We start from the raw sequence: 20,993 nt of genomic DNA on the forward strand, positions 1-20,993 counted from the left end.
CTAGTGTCTGAAGAACAGAATGGATCTGGCCATGTGAAAATTGGGAGCAGGAGCTTTCAAGATGGGGTGACTAATACTTGCTCTCCAAGGTGAGCAAAGTGACAACAGCAGGCATTTCTGCGTTAGTTAGTCACTGCCCTGTTTCTTTTGTGTGTAGCAGAAAGACCAGGCCTGCCTCTGAGACAGGAAACCCTGACTTGCAAGGAAAGCTAACGAATGATTGCCTCCCTGCAACTTTGTCATCCAAATGGATCCTTGTTGGTAAGCCAAATGAGCATCACATGTCACAAGGGTGTATACTGTCACAGAAGATTTGCTTTCAGAGCAAGGAAGGTGACCCCAGGTGATTCCTCCTGCCATTCAAAATTGTGACTTCTAAAAACACTTTTCTCCTTTAGAAGGAAGTTGTGTGTGTGTGTATGAGAGAGAGAGAGAGAGAGAGAGAGAGAGACAGAGAGAGAGAGACAGACAGAGAGAGAGAGAGAGAGAGAGAGAGAGGAGAGGTGTTCTGGAGGCCAAATGCTTTTCTTTGAGTCTTGCACTGTGCAGTGACATTGATTTTACTTATACCTAAAGTGGCTTTGACTAGGCTGAATGGAGCTGTCCCATTGGATGTGTTTGACCTCTAGGTAAGTAGGTCAGCCAGCGCAGCCTGGGGGAGGGTAGGAGTGGGAGCAGAGGAGCTAGGGATGTCACCAGAGGGATGGAGTGATCAGATCTTCCTCCCCTTGTTCGTCTCTAAAACTCCTTCCTCTGAGGCAGTGTTGTTACTATAGTTCCCTTTCTCGTAATTAGGCCAATGTGGACTGGGATGGAGAGTTGGAGCAGTTTCAGAGTCTAGGCAAGGCTAGAACCAGAGGGAATTCCTGTGATGACATGTGGGGTGATGAATCAGAGTAGAGGTAACATGACATTCTCCATGGCTTTTTGCTATGATGATACAGGCTGTGCCTTATCAGGGGCAAGTGTCCCTGGGCTGTCAGTTGGTTTCCACTGTTCCTCAGATGAACAGTTCCCCTAATGATCATGAGCAGATCTTTAAGTCTAACCTCCAAAAGCTGAGATGCTGACTGTTATGATGTCGTTGCTGATGATAATTTGATGAAGGTACTCTGAGAGAATGGGAAGCAGTAATGCTCCTCTGGCTACAACCATTCATTTACCAAATGCTTATGACAAGTAGAGGGTTTACTAGATTAGCCTCCTGTTCTCCCTGATAGCTCTCTCTTTCACTTCCTCCCCTTAGCTATATCTGCATTCTTGGAAATTCAAATCTATCACCTCTGAAACTGTAACTTACTTCCCGGAAGTTAAGGCTCTAAACATTCCCTCTCTTCCAAGAAGGAAGCAGTTTTATTGTGTCAAGTGCATTCTGTCTTGGGATCTGCCGTTTTCAGTCATGCTTTGCGAGAGTCGCAGCCTATCATTTGTCACAGATCAGTCTGGTTGTTTAAAGTGTTCCTGAACACTTCAGTTTCCTTTCCAGACTTAATCAGTGGCTCTGTGCTGCCATAAAACCTGCTGCATGATTTACTCACTAAATATCTGCTAAGTCCTAGCCATGTGCCATTAATATGACAGTCATTGAATATGACAGTCATTATTGAACACCATCACTCACTCTCGTAGTATATTGGAGACTAAAAATTTCCCTCATCAGCAAAACAAAACAGCTATTTTCAAAGATGACACAGTCCATAGTGAGAGAATAGTAGGCCTGTTGTGTAGAACAGAGACAAATAACGTACCTTGAGGAGTCATAGCTTGCAGAAACTCAAAGAATGAGGAAGGGATGGTTGGAAAAAGGAAAGGGATGTGCCTGGCAGGTCCCTGTGAGGATACTTGCTAAGTTCATGGAAAATGTATGTGATAGGAAAACTACTGATGGAGTTAAAATTGTTTTGCACCAATATAAACTTATCACTGAATTCTGTTTTTCCTACAACCCATTTAATGTATTCTCTTTAAAAATTTTTTTTTCATTTAATGTATTCTTGTAGAATAGCTTGGGGAAAGATAGCATTGGCAGAGAGTCTATAAGTTAAATGATTATATATACATTTAAAAAGGTTTGAAAGAGAGCAGGCAGGAACCATCTCCTGGTTTATTTCTCAAATGGCTGCAGTGTAGGGTTAGGCTGAGGCCAGAGCTAGGAGCCAAGAACACAGTCCAGGTCTCCCATATAAGCGATGCCCAAAAGATTGCTAAGACATTATTTCTGAGTGTGTCTATGAGGCTGCTACTGGAAGATTAGTATTTGCACAGGTAGGCTGAGTGAAGGGCAGTTATCTCCACTGTGGGCGGGCTTGTATGTTGGTAGAGGAAGAATGAATCTCCCTCCTGTTCCGGCCTGGATACCCACGTCTTTCTGCTGTGTGGTTGTTTCTTTCAGGTCCCTGGAAAAATATTTTAAATGGATGAGTTCCAGTCTTTACAAGTGCTCTAGTTGCAGGGCAGTGAATGAATCAGAGGGGAGCAAGCAAGGTTGGAGGCACGTGTGTATTTGCATGGCCGTGAGAGGTGCTGATGATCTTGTCCTGAATGCTAGTCTGTTTATATGAACTCTGTCTCAGGAGATTGTAGCAGCCTCAAGGCCAGAACTCAGCTCTACTGGTCTTGCTGCACCAGTGCAGTAGCAGCTACCCAGAACACATACATAGTTTTTCCTTTTCTCAAAAGTAAAATTGCATCTTTAACATTCTTTTCATTCTTCTGTGTGTATGTTAGCCTGAAATCAATTGCTGTTCTCACACTGAGCTGTCAGCTTAAGCCAGGAGGCATTATAATTGTAGCAACTGTTCTTTGGGATTCTAATGAACTTTACCCCAGGATTTACACTGTTTTGGTATTAATCCTAAGGAATAATATGTTAGCTATTACTTTCCATCTTAAAAGCCAATTAAATTTTACTCTGTCAGATATTTCCAGGAGCCATTTTGTGATTTGTATTTTCACCTATTTTTTTTTTAATGACAGAGGAGATGTGAAAATGGCCAAGTAGAAGGATTTGTTAAGAAAAGTGACTATCATAGCATTTATCCTACTAATACCTTTGACTACTTACCTAACCACAATGACTTTTTAAAAAAACATTTGTTCCCTCTACTATTCACAACTCTGAAAGCAGAGCTGGCTTGATGGATGTGCAGTGTGTACATTTTATACAGTGTCCCTGGCCAGCTGCTTCTTCATGTTCACTTGCTTCGAGTCATAGCCTCATCCACCACCTAGTTCCCAGTGTGGGGGCTTTCCACACTCATTCTCTGGGCACAGTCCTTTTCCCTCACAAGCAAACCCTTGGCTGGACCATGGCTTTCAGCCATTAGTTCTATTCTGTTTTCCCCAAACCAAATGAGGGGTGTGGGCCATTGTCTCTGCAGCATCTCCCCAGGTGTGGGATCTCTCTGAACTACTGTCACCAGTTGTTGGTACCGGGGAGCAGCCAGATCCTAAGATCACTTGGGTTGTGGGGTTCCCAATTCTTCTTCATCTCTGTTTCCCAAACTGTTCTCATTAGCCTGTAAAGGGCCATATCCTCTTATTGTGTTGTGGGCAAGTGCTTTTGCCGCATGTATTTTGTGGTCTGTGTAAAGATGAAGTTCTCAAAGCTGTTTGATGATAAAAAAAAATTTCCATCTAAGAATACAGAGCAAAATTTCACTTCCTGGCTTTTGCAATAACAATCAGGGTCTTTCCTTAAAGTCAACTTTGACATGAAGATGAGTAGAAATGTTACTGGTTATGCCACTTGGGTGCATGTGTCACTTAGATTCACATTAGCTACTGGAATGTGCACTCCCATCAGGGGTTTAAGTCCATGGAAGTCTCCTGTGTCTCAATACCTTATAGATCAAAGTAAGTGATGATTCACTTTAAGACGTGGGGATGTGGAGTGAGAGGAGCTCTAAATGTGGCATTGGGCTGGTAGCCCTGGTAATCCTTTCCTGGCGATGACGCCATGCTCTGAAAGGGGAGCAGAATTTCTGATAAGCCATCAGCTCTTTGCTACAGGGGAAGTGGGGTAGTGTGTTTTAGTTGTGTAACCAGTAGGGGGGATAGATTTACTGCAATACCCCATCTTTCCATATAGCAGTTGTTGTCAAAGTGTCATTCAGCAGCAGCATCATTTGAAAACTTGTTAAATAGAGATGGTTAGGTGCCAGCCAGACTTACAGGGAAGGAACCTCTGGGTGATTCTCATGCCAAAGTTTGATATATACTCTTAGTAGGCCAGTAGTTCTTAACCTGGAATACACACCAGACCCACCCAAGGCAACCTAAAAGTTACCAAAACAAAATGTTCTGGATTCCACCAAAGATCATTTCGGGTAAAACTTCTTGGTTGTTTTGTCTGTGGGCAGGATTAGGTTAAAAACCACAGTTGGTATTGTGTCGTATAGTACAGGATACAGCTTATGAGCTATGTAACTTTGAATAGGTGAGTTGAGTTCTCTGCATTTTTAGTTTTCCTATCAATAAAAATAGGGACCTAATCCTGTGATCTACTTTATTAAGCTGTGAGGATGATAGGAAATTATGTTTATGAGTGCATTTATAATAGCTGATACACAGTTAGTGCTCATGTGGAAAAACATATATTTAAATTAAATTTTGAATGTCCCACTAATAGAGAACTATATAGCCAACAATAGGGTTGATAGATCAGAAGCACTGTAAACTGCAAACAGCGGGTCAGGACACCTCCTATCACAGAGTGTTGGTTTAAGTCCTGGCTGGTCCACTTCCACCTTAGCTTCCTGCTGGTGCCTCTGGGAAGGATGGACAAGATGGCCAGCGTACCTGAATTTAAGAACTCTGTCTGGGCTCTTTGCTTTAGTCTGGCCCAGCGGGAGCTGTTGTATTCATTTGGTGTAGAAGCCAGTGGATCTTTTTCTCCTTCTCTGTGTGTCATTCTGCTTTTCAAATCTATCAATCTGTCCATTTCTCTGTAAGGAATAAAATAGTCCAGGAAAGTATTCACCACACCTCCCTTTACGTTTTTGGGTCTCTCTGGCTTTTGATCTTTACCCCTGCCTGACTCCCTAGACTGAAAATTTGATACTTGACTTTGGAATTATCCACCATATGGGATTGTCCGTATTATTTTTTATGTCAGTGGCTGCACTCCCAATGCATCCAATTACACCTTTTGCAAGTACTGAATTTGGGCAGAACATCGGATCTAGTTTGTTAAGTGAAAGCAGGGAGTGAATTTTCTCACCGCAATATCTGCTTGCTGATCACGTTATGCCCGGTTGGTAATTGAGTGCCAGAGAGGCCTGGTCATCATGTGTGACACCTCTGTCATGTGTAAAAAAAGAACCGCTTGCCTCTCTACAGAGGGTTTGCTGCTGGAAAAAAGAAAAATTACATATCACTGAGTTGCATGGCTTTTTTTTTTACATGCAGTTTGCTGATAATGGTAAAATTTTAATAGAGCTTGAATCATCTAAAAAAGTGTTAAACTTCATCTACTATAGACCTATAATGTGACACCTTAATCCTATAGAAATTTCAAGCAAAATAGCTTTTCATCAGAACAAAATTGCTAGCTCATTTGCCCTTATCTTTATGGAATCAAGATTAGATTCTCTTAGAGTTGAATGACTGCGTTGAGGTATAATCTGCAAAATTAACCAAAATATTAGATAAAAGCTTATGTTGGTTCTCTTCCATTTGTACCTGAAGTAACTGTGTGTTTTTTTTTTTTTTAAAGAAGGACTTTGGATGACAGTTGTGATGGATTAAACCTGGAAACATGACAGAAACTGGTACCACATTTGACAGAGAGTAGATGAATCATGTTAGGGTTAATATTCTGACAGCACAATACTCACATTTAAGCTTCTAGATAGATACAGATGGTTTGGTCTATTCAGACATCCTGGCAAGAGTAAATTTAAGGATCCTGGTAGGACATTGGTTTGTGAGAGGCATAATTTCCCTTTAAAAATTTATTTATTTGAAAAGCATAATTTTTAAGAAAGTAATCACAAACTTGGGTGTTGACAGCTTTGTGTTCAACTTTGAGAGTCTCTCGGTAATATTGCATAAATCATTCAATTTCTCTCCGGCTCTTTTTTACCACCTGTAAAGTATGATTCACGGTGTTTCTTTCACACATATCTCATTGTAGTTCTCACTCAAGTGCTTCATATTCCAGAATTAGGAAATAATTAAAATATCTCTTGCCAAATTACTGTTACTCAGAAAACACAGAACTTTTTTTTTTTTTCCTAGAAAAGTCTTTACTCTCTGCCTGTTTGAAAACTAAGGGAGGCTCAGGCCAATTAGTCACTGGAAATGATCCGAAGTGTGACTTTAGTGTAAGTCACGAAGCAAATCCTATTACGGGAGTCAGACGTTAGTGTCGCTATTCACCCAGCTCTGATCATTTCTGTGAGCAAGGGGAAATTCTGACTTTTGCACAAAGTCATTTTACTGTGTGGTTTTATTATTTTAGCTGACAAGTGGGGAGTTAAATTGGCAGCGACTTCCCAGCTAGGAATATTTTGCATGTTTACCACCTTAGGGAGATGGGGTTTTGTCAGTTAGTGTGATGTCTTTTTAGCTTGCCTTACCCAGGCTTCCAACTTAAAACAAGTAATAAAACAGCAAAATTCTATTTCTGTTGCTTGAAAAAATCTTTTAAGATCTAGGAATGGTTAAAAAAAATTTTAGGGATGGCTTGTTGTTGATCTGGCTGTTCCTGTGGTGGACTTTGAGAAATCTGCATAAAACTGTCACCAAGGTTGGCATCAGGCATCATGGGGAAACCCTTCCATAGGGTCAGCCGCTGAGTTCACATGGGCGGGTGGAACTGGAAGCCAAGAAGTGGGACTGTGAAGTGTTTAAGGTGTTCCGGGCACAGTACAGAAGCATAGGAGGTATGCTTTGGGAGAGGAAGTTGGACCCAACGGGCGAGAAGCCTGGCTTAGTCCCCATTATAGGCACAACTTTGGGCAAAAGAGTTAACTTGATAAGTGTCAATGAGGTCATCTGTAATTATTAATACTTTGGTGTTGGTTCACTTCCTGTAGAAGAACCTGGATGCTGTGAAAGGGGTTTCATTAAAATGTTTGGACACTGGGGACGTAAGGCATTGGTATTATTGAGTTCAGCAGTGTTATCAGTAATGAGGAGTAGTGCTTGTGACGTCATAGGAATTCTTCAGGAATGGATAATAGCACTAATGGGAGTAGCAGCCATCCCAGGGTTGGCAGAGGCTGCATTAGCAGAAAGCATTCTTCGCCTTGGGCCCAATGATACTAAGCCTCTGCAGCTGATCTGACTGTGCTTGGTATCTACAGAGAATCTTACCAAGAGGTAGGATCTAGGCATACAGGGTCAAGCTGTTGCAGGGCTGGCGTCTCATACTGGAGTGCCAGTTTGAGTCCTGGCTGTTCTGCTGCCCAAGCAGCTTCCTACTAACACATTACAGAAGGTGGCAGAGGTTTACTTGAGAGCATGGGCTCCCTTCATCCATGTAGGAGACCCAGGATGATGTTCCTGTATCCTGGCTTTAGTCTGATCCAGACTTAACTGTTGTGGCCATTTTCAGAGTGAACCTGTGACTGGGAAATTCTCTCACCCTTTCCCATCTTTCAAATAAATAAATCTTTTTTTTTTTTTAAAGATTTATCCATTTTTATTGGAAAGGCAGACATATAGAGAGGAGGAGAGACAGAGAGGAAGATCTTCCGTCCGATGACTCACCCCCCACCCAAGTGACCGCAAGGGCCAGCGCTGCACCTATCCGAAGCCGGGAACCAGGAACCTCCTCCGGGTCTCCCATGCGGGTGCAGGGTCCAAAGGCTTTGGGCCGTCCTTGACTGCTTTCCCAGGCCACAAGCAGGAAGCTGGTTAGGAAATGGAGCTGCCGGGATTAGAACCGGCGCCCACATGGGATCCCGGCGCATTCAAGGCGAGGACTTTAGCTGCTAGGCCATGGCGCTGGGCTCTCAAATAAATAAATCTTAAAAACACAAGGTGTGTTCCTTTCTCTGGAGTCGGCCTGATTCTCATGACTTGCTTTGACCACTGGAATGGGGCAGCGATGTTGCTGTAATTCAGCGGCTGGGCTTAAGAAGATCTGTAGTGTCTAACTTGGCTCCTTGTAATGCTTCTAGAAGTGCAGCCCTGTTGCAGTGAGAAAGCCCATTGTAGCCACACAAACGAGAGAGTCAAGGTTCCCAGCTGGCAGCCAGCATCATAATCCAGCACTAAGTGGACCCACCCAGGATTCCAGATGATGTCAGATGAAGCAGAAGGATTATTTGGTCTACTTGGGATCATTGAGGTAAACATGCTCAGTAGTTTATGGGGTGGTTTATTGCACACGGCAGCTTGTCAGACAGGGGCTGTCTGAAGCATAGGAGATCGTGTGCCAGAGATGGAACAGACAAGGTTAGTAGCAGATCCTATGGAAAAGCCAGCAGGACTAGCTAAGAGCTGCGCTTGAAATGCCTTCAGAGGACTCTCAGACTATAAGAAAAAGGGTTTTCTTGGAGGGTATTACAGAGGTGGGGATCTCATTTACAGGGAGGCAATAGTGGAACTAAGTTTCTAGGTTATAGTGCTGAGTGAATGGGATAATTCATATGAAATAGTTCAGGTTTTGCCATATATATGCTTTACATATGGTATATAGATATGCCATATATACACAAGCTGTTACATAAATCTATATAATCAACTTTATTAACCCTCCCCTTATTGACTTCTACATTTCTATGAATCCAAAACTTACATAAGCACTTGTTCTGTAAGTGGGGACTTGTAGAAAGTGTCACTTATTTGACACTCAGTGGAAAACAGACAACATTACTTTGTCCATATGTTATTTCCACAGCTAGACGGAAGCTTTCTTAAGGGGAGAGATGGCAGCTTCTATTTACGTGATGTAAGCTCTGAATAAATATTTATGTGTTGGTTGGCTAGAAGTGCAGCGAATGTATCACATTTAGGATGCTAGTCTCATTACATGTGTAATTTGGAACAGCTACATTTCTAAATATGAAAAGATAAAAATGGTCTGAGCTTCAGCTAACGGAGGCACTTAGTGATGCGGTACCTGGCTGTTCCATGCATCCGAGGTGTCACTGCGCAGCCGTGTGCTGTGGTCCGGAGGCTGTCGGTCCTTAGCCGAATTGGCAGCATGCTTGTGTTAGTCGACTTCTTGTTACTGTATCACAGATACCGGAAAGGAGTTACTTAGGGAGGAAGGGGTTTATTTGGCTCTTTTTAGAGATTTAGTTTTAGAGATTCATGGTCCAAGAGAGGCCACTTTCATTAGCATGAGGTCTGATGAGGGTGCGGGCTGACCGTGGGTGGAGTGTGTGCGACGGGGGAGCAGCTGCGTGGGAGCCAGGAAGCAGAGAGAGAGAGAGAGTAACTGGGTCCATTCTCACTTCTGATAGCCAACCCTCTTGTGAGGGCACACCCAGGGATCTCACCTCCTAGATGCCCTACTTAAATCATGCCTCCAGCCTTAATTAACATTAATCTATTAATCATGAACGGAAGACTTTGGGGTTTAATCATCTGCATGAGCTGGGGAGCCAAATCATGTTCCAATCGTAGCATTAACAATTGTGAGTTCCAGGTTGCTTTGTTCAGTCAAGCCAGGCACTGGGACAGCTTCTTCAGGCTCTGCAGAGCGGATGCCTCCGATGGTGCCAGGAAGCTCTCCTAGCATGTGCTTAGCTGCTGCAAGCACTACCCTGTGTCTGTGAGCTACTCTGCTGTGTCCTCAGCCGTCGGCTACATGGGCTTTCAGTACTGTTCTCTGCCAGACAACTTGGAGAGCTTGTAGTTCTAGTCCTTTATAGCAACAGCAGGTGTGTGTGTGTGTGTGTGTGTGTGTGGCAAGTATGATGTTTAGCAAGGTACTCTGATGGTGCAACCTATTACTTTTTTAAGGGTAGGGCCACTTAATCTACTTACAGGAAATTAGATTCCATCATGTATGAGACAGCAGGCAGTTTGTCATTTTCAGGAGCAGGAATAAATGATTTTAAACATTAGTTTACACAAAACATCCAAAATTTCCTCTAACATCTTCTATTCATCTCCAGGGGTTCCTGGTCTATGGAGAATTGAGACTAGAAACTGGTGTACAGCCTCTCTAAATCGCACATGCAAAAATGATTAGCTGTGAGTTTTGACATATACATGATGGAAAGGAGTAAATTACAGAAAGAATTTGGAGTTGGAACTCCTCCTGTGAAATCAAATTAGTGATTGTTTTTATATTTAGACAGCTTTTCTCTCCCAGGAGCTTCAATCAGGACTGCCTATATACATTGAATAGCCAATTATTTATGTGTTGTGATTTGGGAGACAGTAGGAAGAATTCTCTTGCTCAGTAGAGTTAGTTTTTTTTTTTTTAACTTCAAAATTATGTAGATTTTAAATTCTGCCATCAGAGGCAAGTATTGCCTCTCTAACTACTTCTTTTTCTTAGAAGTGGTAGATATAATAATTTGGCATAAATTCTTTTAGTCAGTATTCCTTTCCCCTCTAAACAGGACATAAGACTGCAGTAGACGTAGGCTGGAGGAACTGACTGCTATGTTCTTAGTGAGGAAGTTGGAGGTAGGCTGGGCCAGGGTCATTTCACAAAATGACATATCTAGACATTTTACAAGAGGCCTTATGTTCTTTTACAAATTATCTGGGTGAGAGAGTGACAGTCCCATGTGCCAGCCAGGTCCCTCGTGTGGGTGGCAGGGACCCAGTCAGTGCAGCCTCCCGGGGTATGCATCAGCAGGAACTGGAGCTGAGAATGGAAACCAGATACTTGCTGTAGGATCTTAACCAACAGGCTGAGTGCTCAGTGCAGGGAGGGCCTTATTTTAGAATTCTTGGGATTATTATCTTAGAATTGTTGGTGTAAGATAGACAGTTTTGTCCTCTCTATGTTCAAATTCTAAAACCCAGGCAGTGATTCTGACTGGCTTGTTAGCATATGTTCAGCTCTGGCATCAAGCACTGTGACCCTGAATTTGAAGACTTATGATTGGTTAGTTTAGACCACGTGCCTCATGTGCCCTGGAACTGGAGTGCTGCACTGTGATTGGAGTCTTCATCAGAACCATGTGGCATCAGGGCAATTTCCCAAGGGCAGGTGGAATTGCTGTCTTGGCGAGAAAAGGGGAGATCAGAATAGTCCTGGGGAATGATACTAGCTGCCAGGTGCTCCTGGCTCAAATCACCTCTACTCCTGGTTTATGATGCAAAATAATTAGCCTAAAGGCATAAGGTAGTGCATGCGGCTCGTGTGCTTTTGGAATATATACATCTGAAGGAGGAAGTGATTCTGAAACTCTGCTTGCCTATGATTGAGATGAAATAAACCAGCACAAAACTGATGGTTCTGTCATGTAGGTGTGATTCACTGATGACTGCCAGCATGGACCAGGATGTGTCATAATTCTGCATCAAAGGGTACCTTCTAGAAGCTGTCTTCTCAATGAAATAGACCCAAGGGTCAAGATTGCTTGCAGGGATGGAGGAGTGAAACCTTAGGTAGTAGTAATATTGAGTGTGGCCCTGCAAATCCTCCATTACATAAACTTATATGAAATGCCACTGGGGACAAGCAGGAAAAAAATCTAAACGTGCTCCATATGAGGATGGATCCATGTGGTATAAAATACTGAGAAATGTTATTCTAGAATCAAGCAAGTTGATTTAATTTAGGAAGATGTGAACTGAAATGAAACAGATGTCAAGAATCTGGAATTGAGTCCAGCTCACTTTTAAGCTACGTGGAAGTGGATAAATAACTTACCCTTTTTGCATATCAAATTTCTGTGACTTTTTAAGTCCATCTCTCCTCCCTCCAACCTGTGGTCCCAGGCAACCACTGATTTTTCTGTCGCTGCCATTAGCTAAGATTCCATGTAAGTAGCACCATACAGTACCTCGTCTTTCGTGTCTGTCTTGCTTTGGTTTTGACATTGATCCATGCTGTTGCATGTCTCACTATTTTCTTCCTTTCAAATGCCTAAGTTTTATTTTCCATGCCAGGTGATGGGCACTCAGGGTATTTTGGGTTTGGGGCTGTCACAGATTATGCTGCTTTGAGTATTTCTCCACAACCCTTTGCCAACATGTTTTCCTTCTTCCCTCTTCTTTTCTTTGAGTCCATTGGATATCCAATATGCTATTTGATTAATACTTTATCATACTGGACAGGGACAAAAAGGAGACAGGAAAAAAGTACAGGTAAATGTGATAAATTCATTTTGAAGGGCTTTAGATTTTGTAAATATTTATCATGATGAAATATTTCAGAAAATACTTGAAGTATGGCAAAGTATATAAAATAGAAAAAATCACAAAATCATATCAGAAGTCAATTGCTATATCATTCATAATTATGTAAAATATAAAATTAGGTCCAAAGTATTCTGGAGCAGAACAGTAAGAAAAAACCCTTCAACGAAAGAATCTCAACTGAACTTGAACTGTGGTAATGCAACAAGGTGGAGGAATCCACCATGGGGGGAGGGTTTGGGGAGGGATGGGGGGAATTCCAGTACCTATAAAACTGTCATATAATACAATGTAATTAATAACAATAATAAAAAAAGGAAAAACCTTTAAAACTGGTAATTTAAAATTGCATGAAAAAAATATACCAAATATCATTAAGCAAGTAGGTTATAGGCAAACACATTTAAGGCAGATTCATTTGACACAAATTTCAATGTCATTGGGAAAGAATGTATGATTAATTGGATGCAGATGGCAAAAGGAGACAGAACCTGGGTCGTTTCTCTTGTGGGTTCCCAGGTCGATCAAGGTGGTGTTCATGGAGATGGTAAATGCAGGGAGGGAGAGCAGATCTGTGGTGGGATTAGGGCAGAGGGATAACGAGTGTGAGTTCATTTGTGCTGAACTTGAGCTCTCTGGGAGACAGCCAGGTGGTGTCCAGCAGGGAGTCCGATTTATGACACTGAGGACGAAGACCTTGAGATGCAGGTGACTGAGGTCCCCCAGGTGGTACACAGGCAGTCAGACCCATGTGCACACACCAGGAAAAGCACCCGGATGAAGCTGCAGCTCTGAAAGAGATATGTTTTGACACAAGACTCGGGCTTTCCTGCCAACTGTGCCTGAACCTTCCAGATCAGACTGCTTAGCTATTCTGGGGCAGCTGTTGTGTCCACAGGTCCTGCAGTGAGGGGGCACACACCTTTGGCTCACCAGGTCAGGAGCGGGGCTGATGATTCTAGGAACAACATGAATTCATTTCTCTCTTTCTGTGCATTGGATTCATGTCTGGATCCCGCAGACATTTAGTGACTCACGTGTGGGAAGTTGTAAAGAAAAACAGGAAGTTTGAAAGCGTTGGGGCATCCATGGCAGAGCTTGAGGGCTCCTTGCACAGAGCATAGTGTAATGGTGTCAAGAGTCAGCCTGATGACTTTAAAAAAAAGATTTTTATTTATTTTTGTCGGAAAGGCAGATTTATAGAGAGGAGGAGAGACAGAAAGATCATCTGTCGACTGGTTCACTTCCCAAGTGTTTGTGATGTCCAAAGCCCTTCTGAGTCTCCCATGCAGTTGCAGGGTCCCAAGGCTTTGGACCATCCTCAGCTGCTTTCCCAGGCCAAAGCAGGGAGGAGTATGGGAGGTGGAGCATCCAGGACACAAACCAGTGCCCATCTGGGATCCTGGGCACATGCAAGGCAAGGACTTTAGATGAAAGGCGAGGACTTTAGCTACGAGGCTGCTGTACCAGGCCTGGCCTGATGGCTTTGACACTTGTCAGATCTCCTCTTCTCTCTTCTCTGGTTTCAGCAGCAGCAGCAGCAGCTGTGACTTGGAGTTCTGCTGAGCTCACACTCACATTGGATTAAATTCTGGCCTCCCAGCTTCAGCCTGATCCACCACTGGTCATGACAAGCTTTGCGGGGGGAGTGACCCAGTGCATGGAAGGTCTCGGTCTCTCTCTCTCAACAAATTAATAAGTAAATTTAAGTGGACAAAGAAGGGAGTGGGCAGAGAAAGATGTCTGCAAATGAAAGTTGGATGGAGAAGTCGGAAAGGCAAAAGAGCATCTCACACAGGTGAAGTTAGGCTGAGTCAAGGGAGGACTGAGGAAGACACCGGGTGATGCCAGTGGCAGGGTGATTTCAGAGCAGCAGTGGGAGTGGGTGTCAGTGCACAGAGGATTTAGCGATGAACTGCAGAGGAAGAAGAATGAGAGTATACCATGCCGTCGTTACAAGGTTCACTCTGCAAACAGCACTTATGGTGGTGGCTTAGCATTTAGGGCCCTAGAAGCCTCAGTACAAGGGAGACTGTGGTTGTTCCACCTCTAGGAAAGTGTGTGAAGACTCTCCTAGACGAAGAATCTACATGAAATTAAGGAGGAAAAACCTCAGATCACTATTTTCATATCAGTGGAAATAAATAAGAAAATTGATGTTTGTGTGTTTTTTTTTTTCCAAAAATGAGAGTTGTTTAAATAGCACCCCGTCTCCTCTTAAGTGACAAACGGGCTGGCCGTTACCGGCATCATGTCCATGGGAGGGACAAACCCTCCGAGCTTCTCCTGGGCCACATTTGTCTTGCACTGTGACACTGCAGCCTCTAGATGGCGATAAATCTCCAAAGAACGTCAGGCTCGAGGTGTCTGGGAAAATTGTTTTCTTGGCGGAGAAAAATGAGAGGTGTTGCTTCAGAATCGACTGGAAGCTGCTGTGAAAGCTCTTCCTTACCTCTTAGTTCTGGAAAGCCCTTTGAGACACTGGCAGGAGGCCAGTGTCTGGAATGCTGAAGTCTGACCAAGGAAGGAACTGCTGTACTGGAGGGGGCGCTGGAGCCCCAATGTGTTGGTGAGAGCATTGCAGGAATGGCCTCCCATGCTGGGTTTCCCGACTCCTCAGGGTTGCATCCCCCCAAGCCCTGCTCATCCTCACCCTTCTTACCAGGGGCTTGACAGTCACACTAGTGAGGGGCCTGTGACCAAGGTGAACAGGCCACTGCAGCTGGGATCTAATTCTGGAGTGTGGTTTTTCCTCACCCTGCTCTATGTCTCAAGAGTGACAAGGTCACATCCCCTGTGCTGCTGGGCTGGGCTGGGCTGATCGTATCTCCGAAGGGGCGTGTAGGGGCTCAGGTGCTGGAGGGAGCAGAGAGTCCGTGTGGGTGGGCGTCAGACTTCCTCTCTGCCTGAGGTCAGGTGCACTAGCTGTGACCGAGGTAGAAGGTATGCTGCGTTCGCTGGGGCGACCCAGTGGTCACAGGCCCTTCTGTGCCAAGACCCAGCCAACAAGGCGGTCAGGGAGGTGCACACAAACCTAGCACTGCCTGGTCTCCTCTCCCATGTGGGTGGGGGCTGCGAGCAGCAGGCAGGCAGGCCCTGTGCTTTCTTGTGTCTGCTGGCTGCTTTCGGTCCTTTGGCCCCTTGCGGAGGTTCATTCTCTTGGCCCCTTAGTCAGCAAAATGCACTTGATGACACCTTGACCTTCGCAGGGGTGGCAGGGGATGGAGCAGCTCAGCTTGAGCCTGCTGACCATGGCTGACTGATGAAGCCCTATTTGCCTCACTCGAAATACGCGCGTGCTCGTATTGTATTATCAACATCCATCTGAAAAATGCTGCCGGGAGCTTTCCTTTTTCCCTGGAGGATCCCGAAACGCCTTGCATGTGTTCCTCCTCCTGGAAGATGGAGGCCCGGCAGTTCCACTTATCCCATTCAGGAGATGGATAGCCTGGAGAACAAATGGGAAGCTGCGCCGTGTCTCCGTACAATGGCCTCTTTTCATACACACTAGGTCTCTCCAGAGAGACAAGAATCATGGCAATACAGAGGCCTTCTCTATGGAAACCTAGCGCAAGCCATTTGAGCATCTTTCATTAACACTGCATTTTCCTACTCTAACATGAATGGTTGGCTTCATTTTTACTCCTTAATAGAAACACAGATCTGTGTTAGCAAAAAAAGAAAGTAAAAACTTGTCAGTCATAAAAATTATTGGGTTGTGGAAGAGGTTTTTATCTCTGTGTCTTCTTTGCCTCCAAGCCTGAGTTTTTTTTCTCTGCATATACTTTTAAGAAAACACATTTTTTTTTTTCAAGCTGTAGCCTGGCCATTATGATGCTCCTTTCAGGCCTGTGGTGGGATTCAAGGTTTTATTTTTCAGGAAAGAAAAATAATGATGGGAAGAAAGCTGCCCATCCCTGTGTGTGTCAGCCGTGAGTCAGTGCTTCTGCTGGTTGTGACAAAGATAGGACCTCTAGGACTCCCCAGGAGAAGAGCTTCCAGAGGGGCGGGCAGCTCAGAGAAGGTTCCAGAAGGTGGGGCTCCTGTTCTCACCTGGGGAACCCAACCTCAGCTCAGCTGGACAAGGAGCAGCGTGCTGGGGCAGGGACGCTCTTTGGAGAACTCGGAGGTAGGGGGCAGACGTGAGTCAAGGCGGATTTGAATCCCAGCCATATAGACCAGGAAGAATTGAGCTGTGAACGCACTCAGTTTGGCCTCGGGGAGAAAACAGAGGCCAACAGGGACAAGGGAAGTTTGTCCCTAGTGGGGGTGTCGTGGCATACATCCTGTCAAGGCACCACAAGGGTCCAATGGCTACCCTGAGTGTGACCAGCTGTTTTTATTTAGTATTTTAAAATCAGCATGCTAAAATTCAGTTTTTGGAATGTAGTTTTAGCAAATGCACAGTTGTGCAAACATCTCCACATTTACCATTCAGAGGAACATTCCCGTTGCCCCTCTAAAATCGTCCCCACCTGCTCTTTGTAACCAAAGTCCTCCTCTTTCCCAGTGCCTGGGAACTCCACATCTGTTTTCCGAATCTGTACACTATCTTTTTCAGAATATCAAGCACAACTGAGTGTTCAGGATGCGGCCTTTGGAAGAAGCTCCTAGCTCCTGGCTCCTGGCTTTGGATCAGCTCAGCTCCAGTCCTTGCGGTCACTTGCGGAGTGAATCAGTGGATGGAAGATCTTTGTCTCCCCTTCTCTCTGTAAATCTGTCTTTCCAATAAAAATAAATACATTTTCTAAAGACCTCTTTATCTAACTTGGGTTACGAAGATTTTTCTACTGTTTTCTTCTGGATGTTTTATGTTTAGGTCTATTACCTATTAATTCAAAAGAGTTAACTTTTGTAGGCACTTTCTTAAGAGGGAGTCAGGCCCTTAAGAAACAGCAGTCCCTGAGCCCTGCTGCTCCACTCAGCCCAGGTCAGACCACGCTTACAGACACCTGTTTGAGTGCCTGCCCTTGGGCCTGTCCTCCCCATCTGGGCCTCTGGAGGCCGTGCACTGCGCAGAGCGGAGCAGCAGATGGCAGCAAAACCAAGGCGCGTGCAGCAAAAACCTCCCTTACTGCAGGGATTCTGGTGTCTGCCGCCTTGTCCTCCCCCGTCCCCAAACCGCGGTCCTCTTGTAATAATATTGTTGCAGTCTTCTGGAATCAAGCCCGCTGACTCGAGTGTAACATGTCTGCTTATCATGCGGGCCACGTCCTCTTTTCTGAAAGGGTATTGGCTTCAGCCGGAGCGTTGTCTGCAGCTGCGGGTCATTGAGGAGCGGGTGCTGATTGGCTCCACGAAGCCGGGGCCGCAGCCAAATACAGGCTAAGCGTGAAGCCCTGGGCGCGTGCAAGGAGACAGGCCGGAGGCGGGCAGCTAGGGACGGAGGAGGAGCCGTGTGGCCATAGGGGCCACGCAGAGGCCCGCCTGCCCAGGTGACTGCAGAGGCACTGCTCGGTCAGGTAAGCGTCTTTCTTAGCGAACACTGTGTTTCCACTGCCCCTGACTCTGGAGTACCGCCCTGGAGAACAGGGGTCATGGCAGAGTTCAAATACACGCCCTGTCTTGTGCGGTAACCCCCACATCAGGTTCCACCTTGCTCATGGTACAGTGCACATTTTCTGTGTCGATTTAAATATAATATTATGTAACGTGAGAGGTTGAAAGACAGTGAGGGAGAGACAGAACGAGCTTCACTTGCTGATTCACTTCCTCAAACACCTGTACGGCTGGAACTGGGCCAGGGCTTTCCAGTCCTGGGAGCCAAGACCTCAAATCTGGGTCTCTCAAAGGGGGTGGCAGGGACCCGAATCCGGGAGCCGTCCCTGCTGCCTCTCAGGGTTTGCATTAGAAGGAAGCTGGAGCTGGAAGCAGCAGCGGGGTATGGAGCCTTGGTCCTGTGATGTGTCAGCTGCCAGGCCAAGGGCTTGCGGCCTTCGTGGTATTTGCACAATGTGGGGTTACATGACCATGTACTCAGCTAGCTGACGTCTCTGTCTTCTGCCAGAGTGTAACCCATAAACACAGGAGATAGCTTTGCGTTCTTTAGTTCAGTGTCTGGTGTGGTAGTGTTCCTACACAGGTGTGGACAATTAGTTATGTACAATTATGTTGGCAAAAGAGGGTGCTTACTGTGGAGGCAGAGGGCTGGATGGATTGGTGTAGAATTTGGTTGTGTGCTCAGGTAGATGTCCTAAATTTAGGAAGCACAGCCCGTAATACCTGTCTTGCAGGCGGGTTATAGGTGTATACTGAGAGAAGCCGTGGAAAGCTTTTAGCCCTGTGTTTGTCTGTGATCCAATGTGCTAGTTTAATTTTTTGTGGTGAGGCTTCACATGCAATTTTCCAGAAAAACAATATTGTTTTGACTTCATGTGGCTGTGAAATGACTAACGTGAGAGCTTACCGCGGAGATGGGATGGGATGAGGAAGGACTGTGGGGTCATGGTGCCGCCACTCTTGCTGCTGAAACGAGTGACTTGGATGTCCTAGAACTGTTACACTGTTCTGTGTTAGGGTGTGGTGTGGGAAAGGACTGCTCGGAGCCAGATGAAATAATAAACTGGCAAGGTGAAGCCATATCCTGATTTTTTTTTTTAAAAGAGTGCAGTAGGATCCTTGACAGGGTGTCAAAAATATAAGGCCTGGCCCCGAGTTCTGCACGCTGCCGCCGAGGGGGAGGGGGTGCTGAAGAGGAGGGTGAGCATGGGGTTCCGTTCCTGAGGGAGACGTTGGAACTGTCGCATGCATCTTTTACATAATTTTGACAAGTAGATTGGTTGAAAGCACTTCTAAGTATGGTGAGTGTTCTCACTAATCAGGGAAATTCGAATCAAGACCATAATGAGATAGCAGCTTGCTCCAGTTGGAATGACTGATATCAGAAAAACCAAAAACAAATGGTGAGGCTGTGGGGGAAAGGGAGTGCTTATGCTGTGTTGCTCTGTTGGGGGAGGGGAATGCAGCCTAGCCCAGGCATGGTGGAAACTACTGTGGAGGTGCCTCACAAAGCTGAAAATAGAGCTAGTGAAGCACTCGGCCATCCAGGAAGCCAAATTGTATCAGAGCTGCATGCCCTTGTTCGCCGGAGCGCCGTACACAACAGGTAAGACAGGGAATCAACTGAGGGGGCCATGGACAGATGAACCAACTAAGAAATGCGGGCTTTGCTGCACCCAGTGGAGCAGGACTCAAGCAAGGAAAGAGTGAACTTTGGTCATGAGTGAGAGCATGAATGGAACTGGAGGATATCATTAAGGAAATAAGCTAGACACAGAAAGATGAAGCATGTGCAACAGTCCATGTCCTAACGTAAGGGAGTAGAGTTGGGGTCATTGGATATTAGGAAGGTAGGAGTAGGGGAGTATGGATAGTATGTAGAGCTTAGATAATACATGCAAAATACATGCAAACTATAAAGTTAGTTCTGACATTCTATAGCACAGTTGAATATAGTACAGTCGATGACAGTTGGGCTCTTTCAAAGTAACTAAGAGGAGTAGTGACCAAAGCTTCCCAGCACAAAGGAATGAGAGGTGTTTGAAGAGATGGAAGTGGTAAGTACTTCTGCTTGGTATCATGCTGTTTGTCTGTATCCCCTTCATATGTACACATGGGATATGTCAAATAAAAATTTAAAAAATAGGGATATCTGTAAGAGACAAAGAGTAGAAGCCAGCCAGGTGTTCATAAATGACATCTGGTATCTACCAAATGGTCTAATGTTGAAGCCTCAAGAGGCATGAAGTCTAGTGTGTGTTAGAACATGCTCTAACTTTAGAAGTGCTGTGCTGAGTGAGATAAGCCAGATGCAGGGGAGACCAATGTTGTGTGATTCCACTTTGAGGTACCTGGAGCAGCCACATTCATAGAAACAAAATAGAAGAGTGGCCGCCCGAGGATGGGTGTGGGGGTTTGTTTTTGGGGGTAATGGAAATGTTCTAAGATTGTGATGACAGCTTTTCAAGTCTAAAATAGTACACTCCGGGCCCGGCGGCGTGGCCTAGCGGCTAAAGTCCTCTCCTTGAAAGCCCCGGGATCCCACAAGGGTGCCGGTTCTAATCCTGGCGGCTCCACTTCCCATCCAGCTCCCTGCTTGTGGCCTGGGAAAGCAGTCGAGGACGGCCCAAAGCTTTGGGACCCTGCACCCGTGTGGGAGACCTGGAGGAGGTTCCTGGTCCCAGCATCGGATAGGCGCGTACCGGCCCGTTGCGGCTCACTTGGGGAGTGAAACATAGGACGGAAGATCTTCCTCTCTGTCTCTCCTCCTCTCTGTATATCCGGCTTTCCAATAACAACAAAATCTTAAAAAAAAATAAATAAATAAAATAGTACACTTCAAATGAATCATATGATTTTTGAATTTTATCTTAATAAGGATGTTAAGATACGAGGATATCTTATGTAGGGCAGAGTTGATGCTTACTAAATGTACAAAATGGATTGATGAGATTAGCCAGTTAAATCTTTTCACCAGTAAGGCACTCAACAGCCCATGAGATATTTATTAAAAATGTCAAGTAAATCCTCTTATTTTTGTATCATAGTGTCAAATAGCAGTAAAATAAACATGTTAAGATCCTTAATCTACTGCTATGTTTCACTGTAAAATTTACCTTGGTTAAAATTTGCTTCTGTTCAAATTTGTTGAGACCGCACATAAAAGTATCCTAATATTACTTTCGCTGGTATTTTCTAATTACTGTATAATA

The 20,993-nt window shown here is 44.8% G+C and overlaps 1 long non-coding RNA gene across 2 annotated transcripts in view; it reads left to right on the plus strand.

Annotated features, from left to right (window-relative positions):
• Positions 1 to 20,993, plus strand: part of LOC131481785 (uncharacterized) — a 230,142-nt gene that overhangs the window by 169,104 nt on the left and 40,045 nt on the right. The window contains exon 4 of one of the 2 annotated variants that reach the window (XR_009246561.1): positions 16,844 to 16,984. The exons of the other annotated variant lie outside the window; for it this stretch is intronic. This is a non-coding gene — a long non-coding RNA (uncharacterized LOC131481785). Of the gene's footprint in view, positions 1 to 16,843; positions 16,985 to 20,993 lie in introns of those variants that run through there. 2 annotated transcript variants of the gene reach the window in all.

This window comes from Ochotona princeps, chromosome 13 (assembly GCF_030435755.1).
Source record: "Ochotona princeps isolate mOchPri1 chromosome 13, mOchPri1.hap1, whole genome shotgun sequence".
In the NCBI taxonomy this organism is placed as follows: Eukaryota; Metazoa; Chordata; class Mammalia; order Lagomorpha; family Ochotonidae; genus Ochotona; species Ochotona princeps.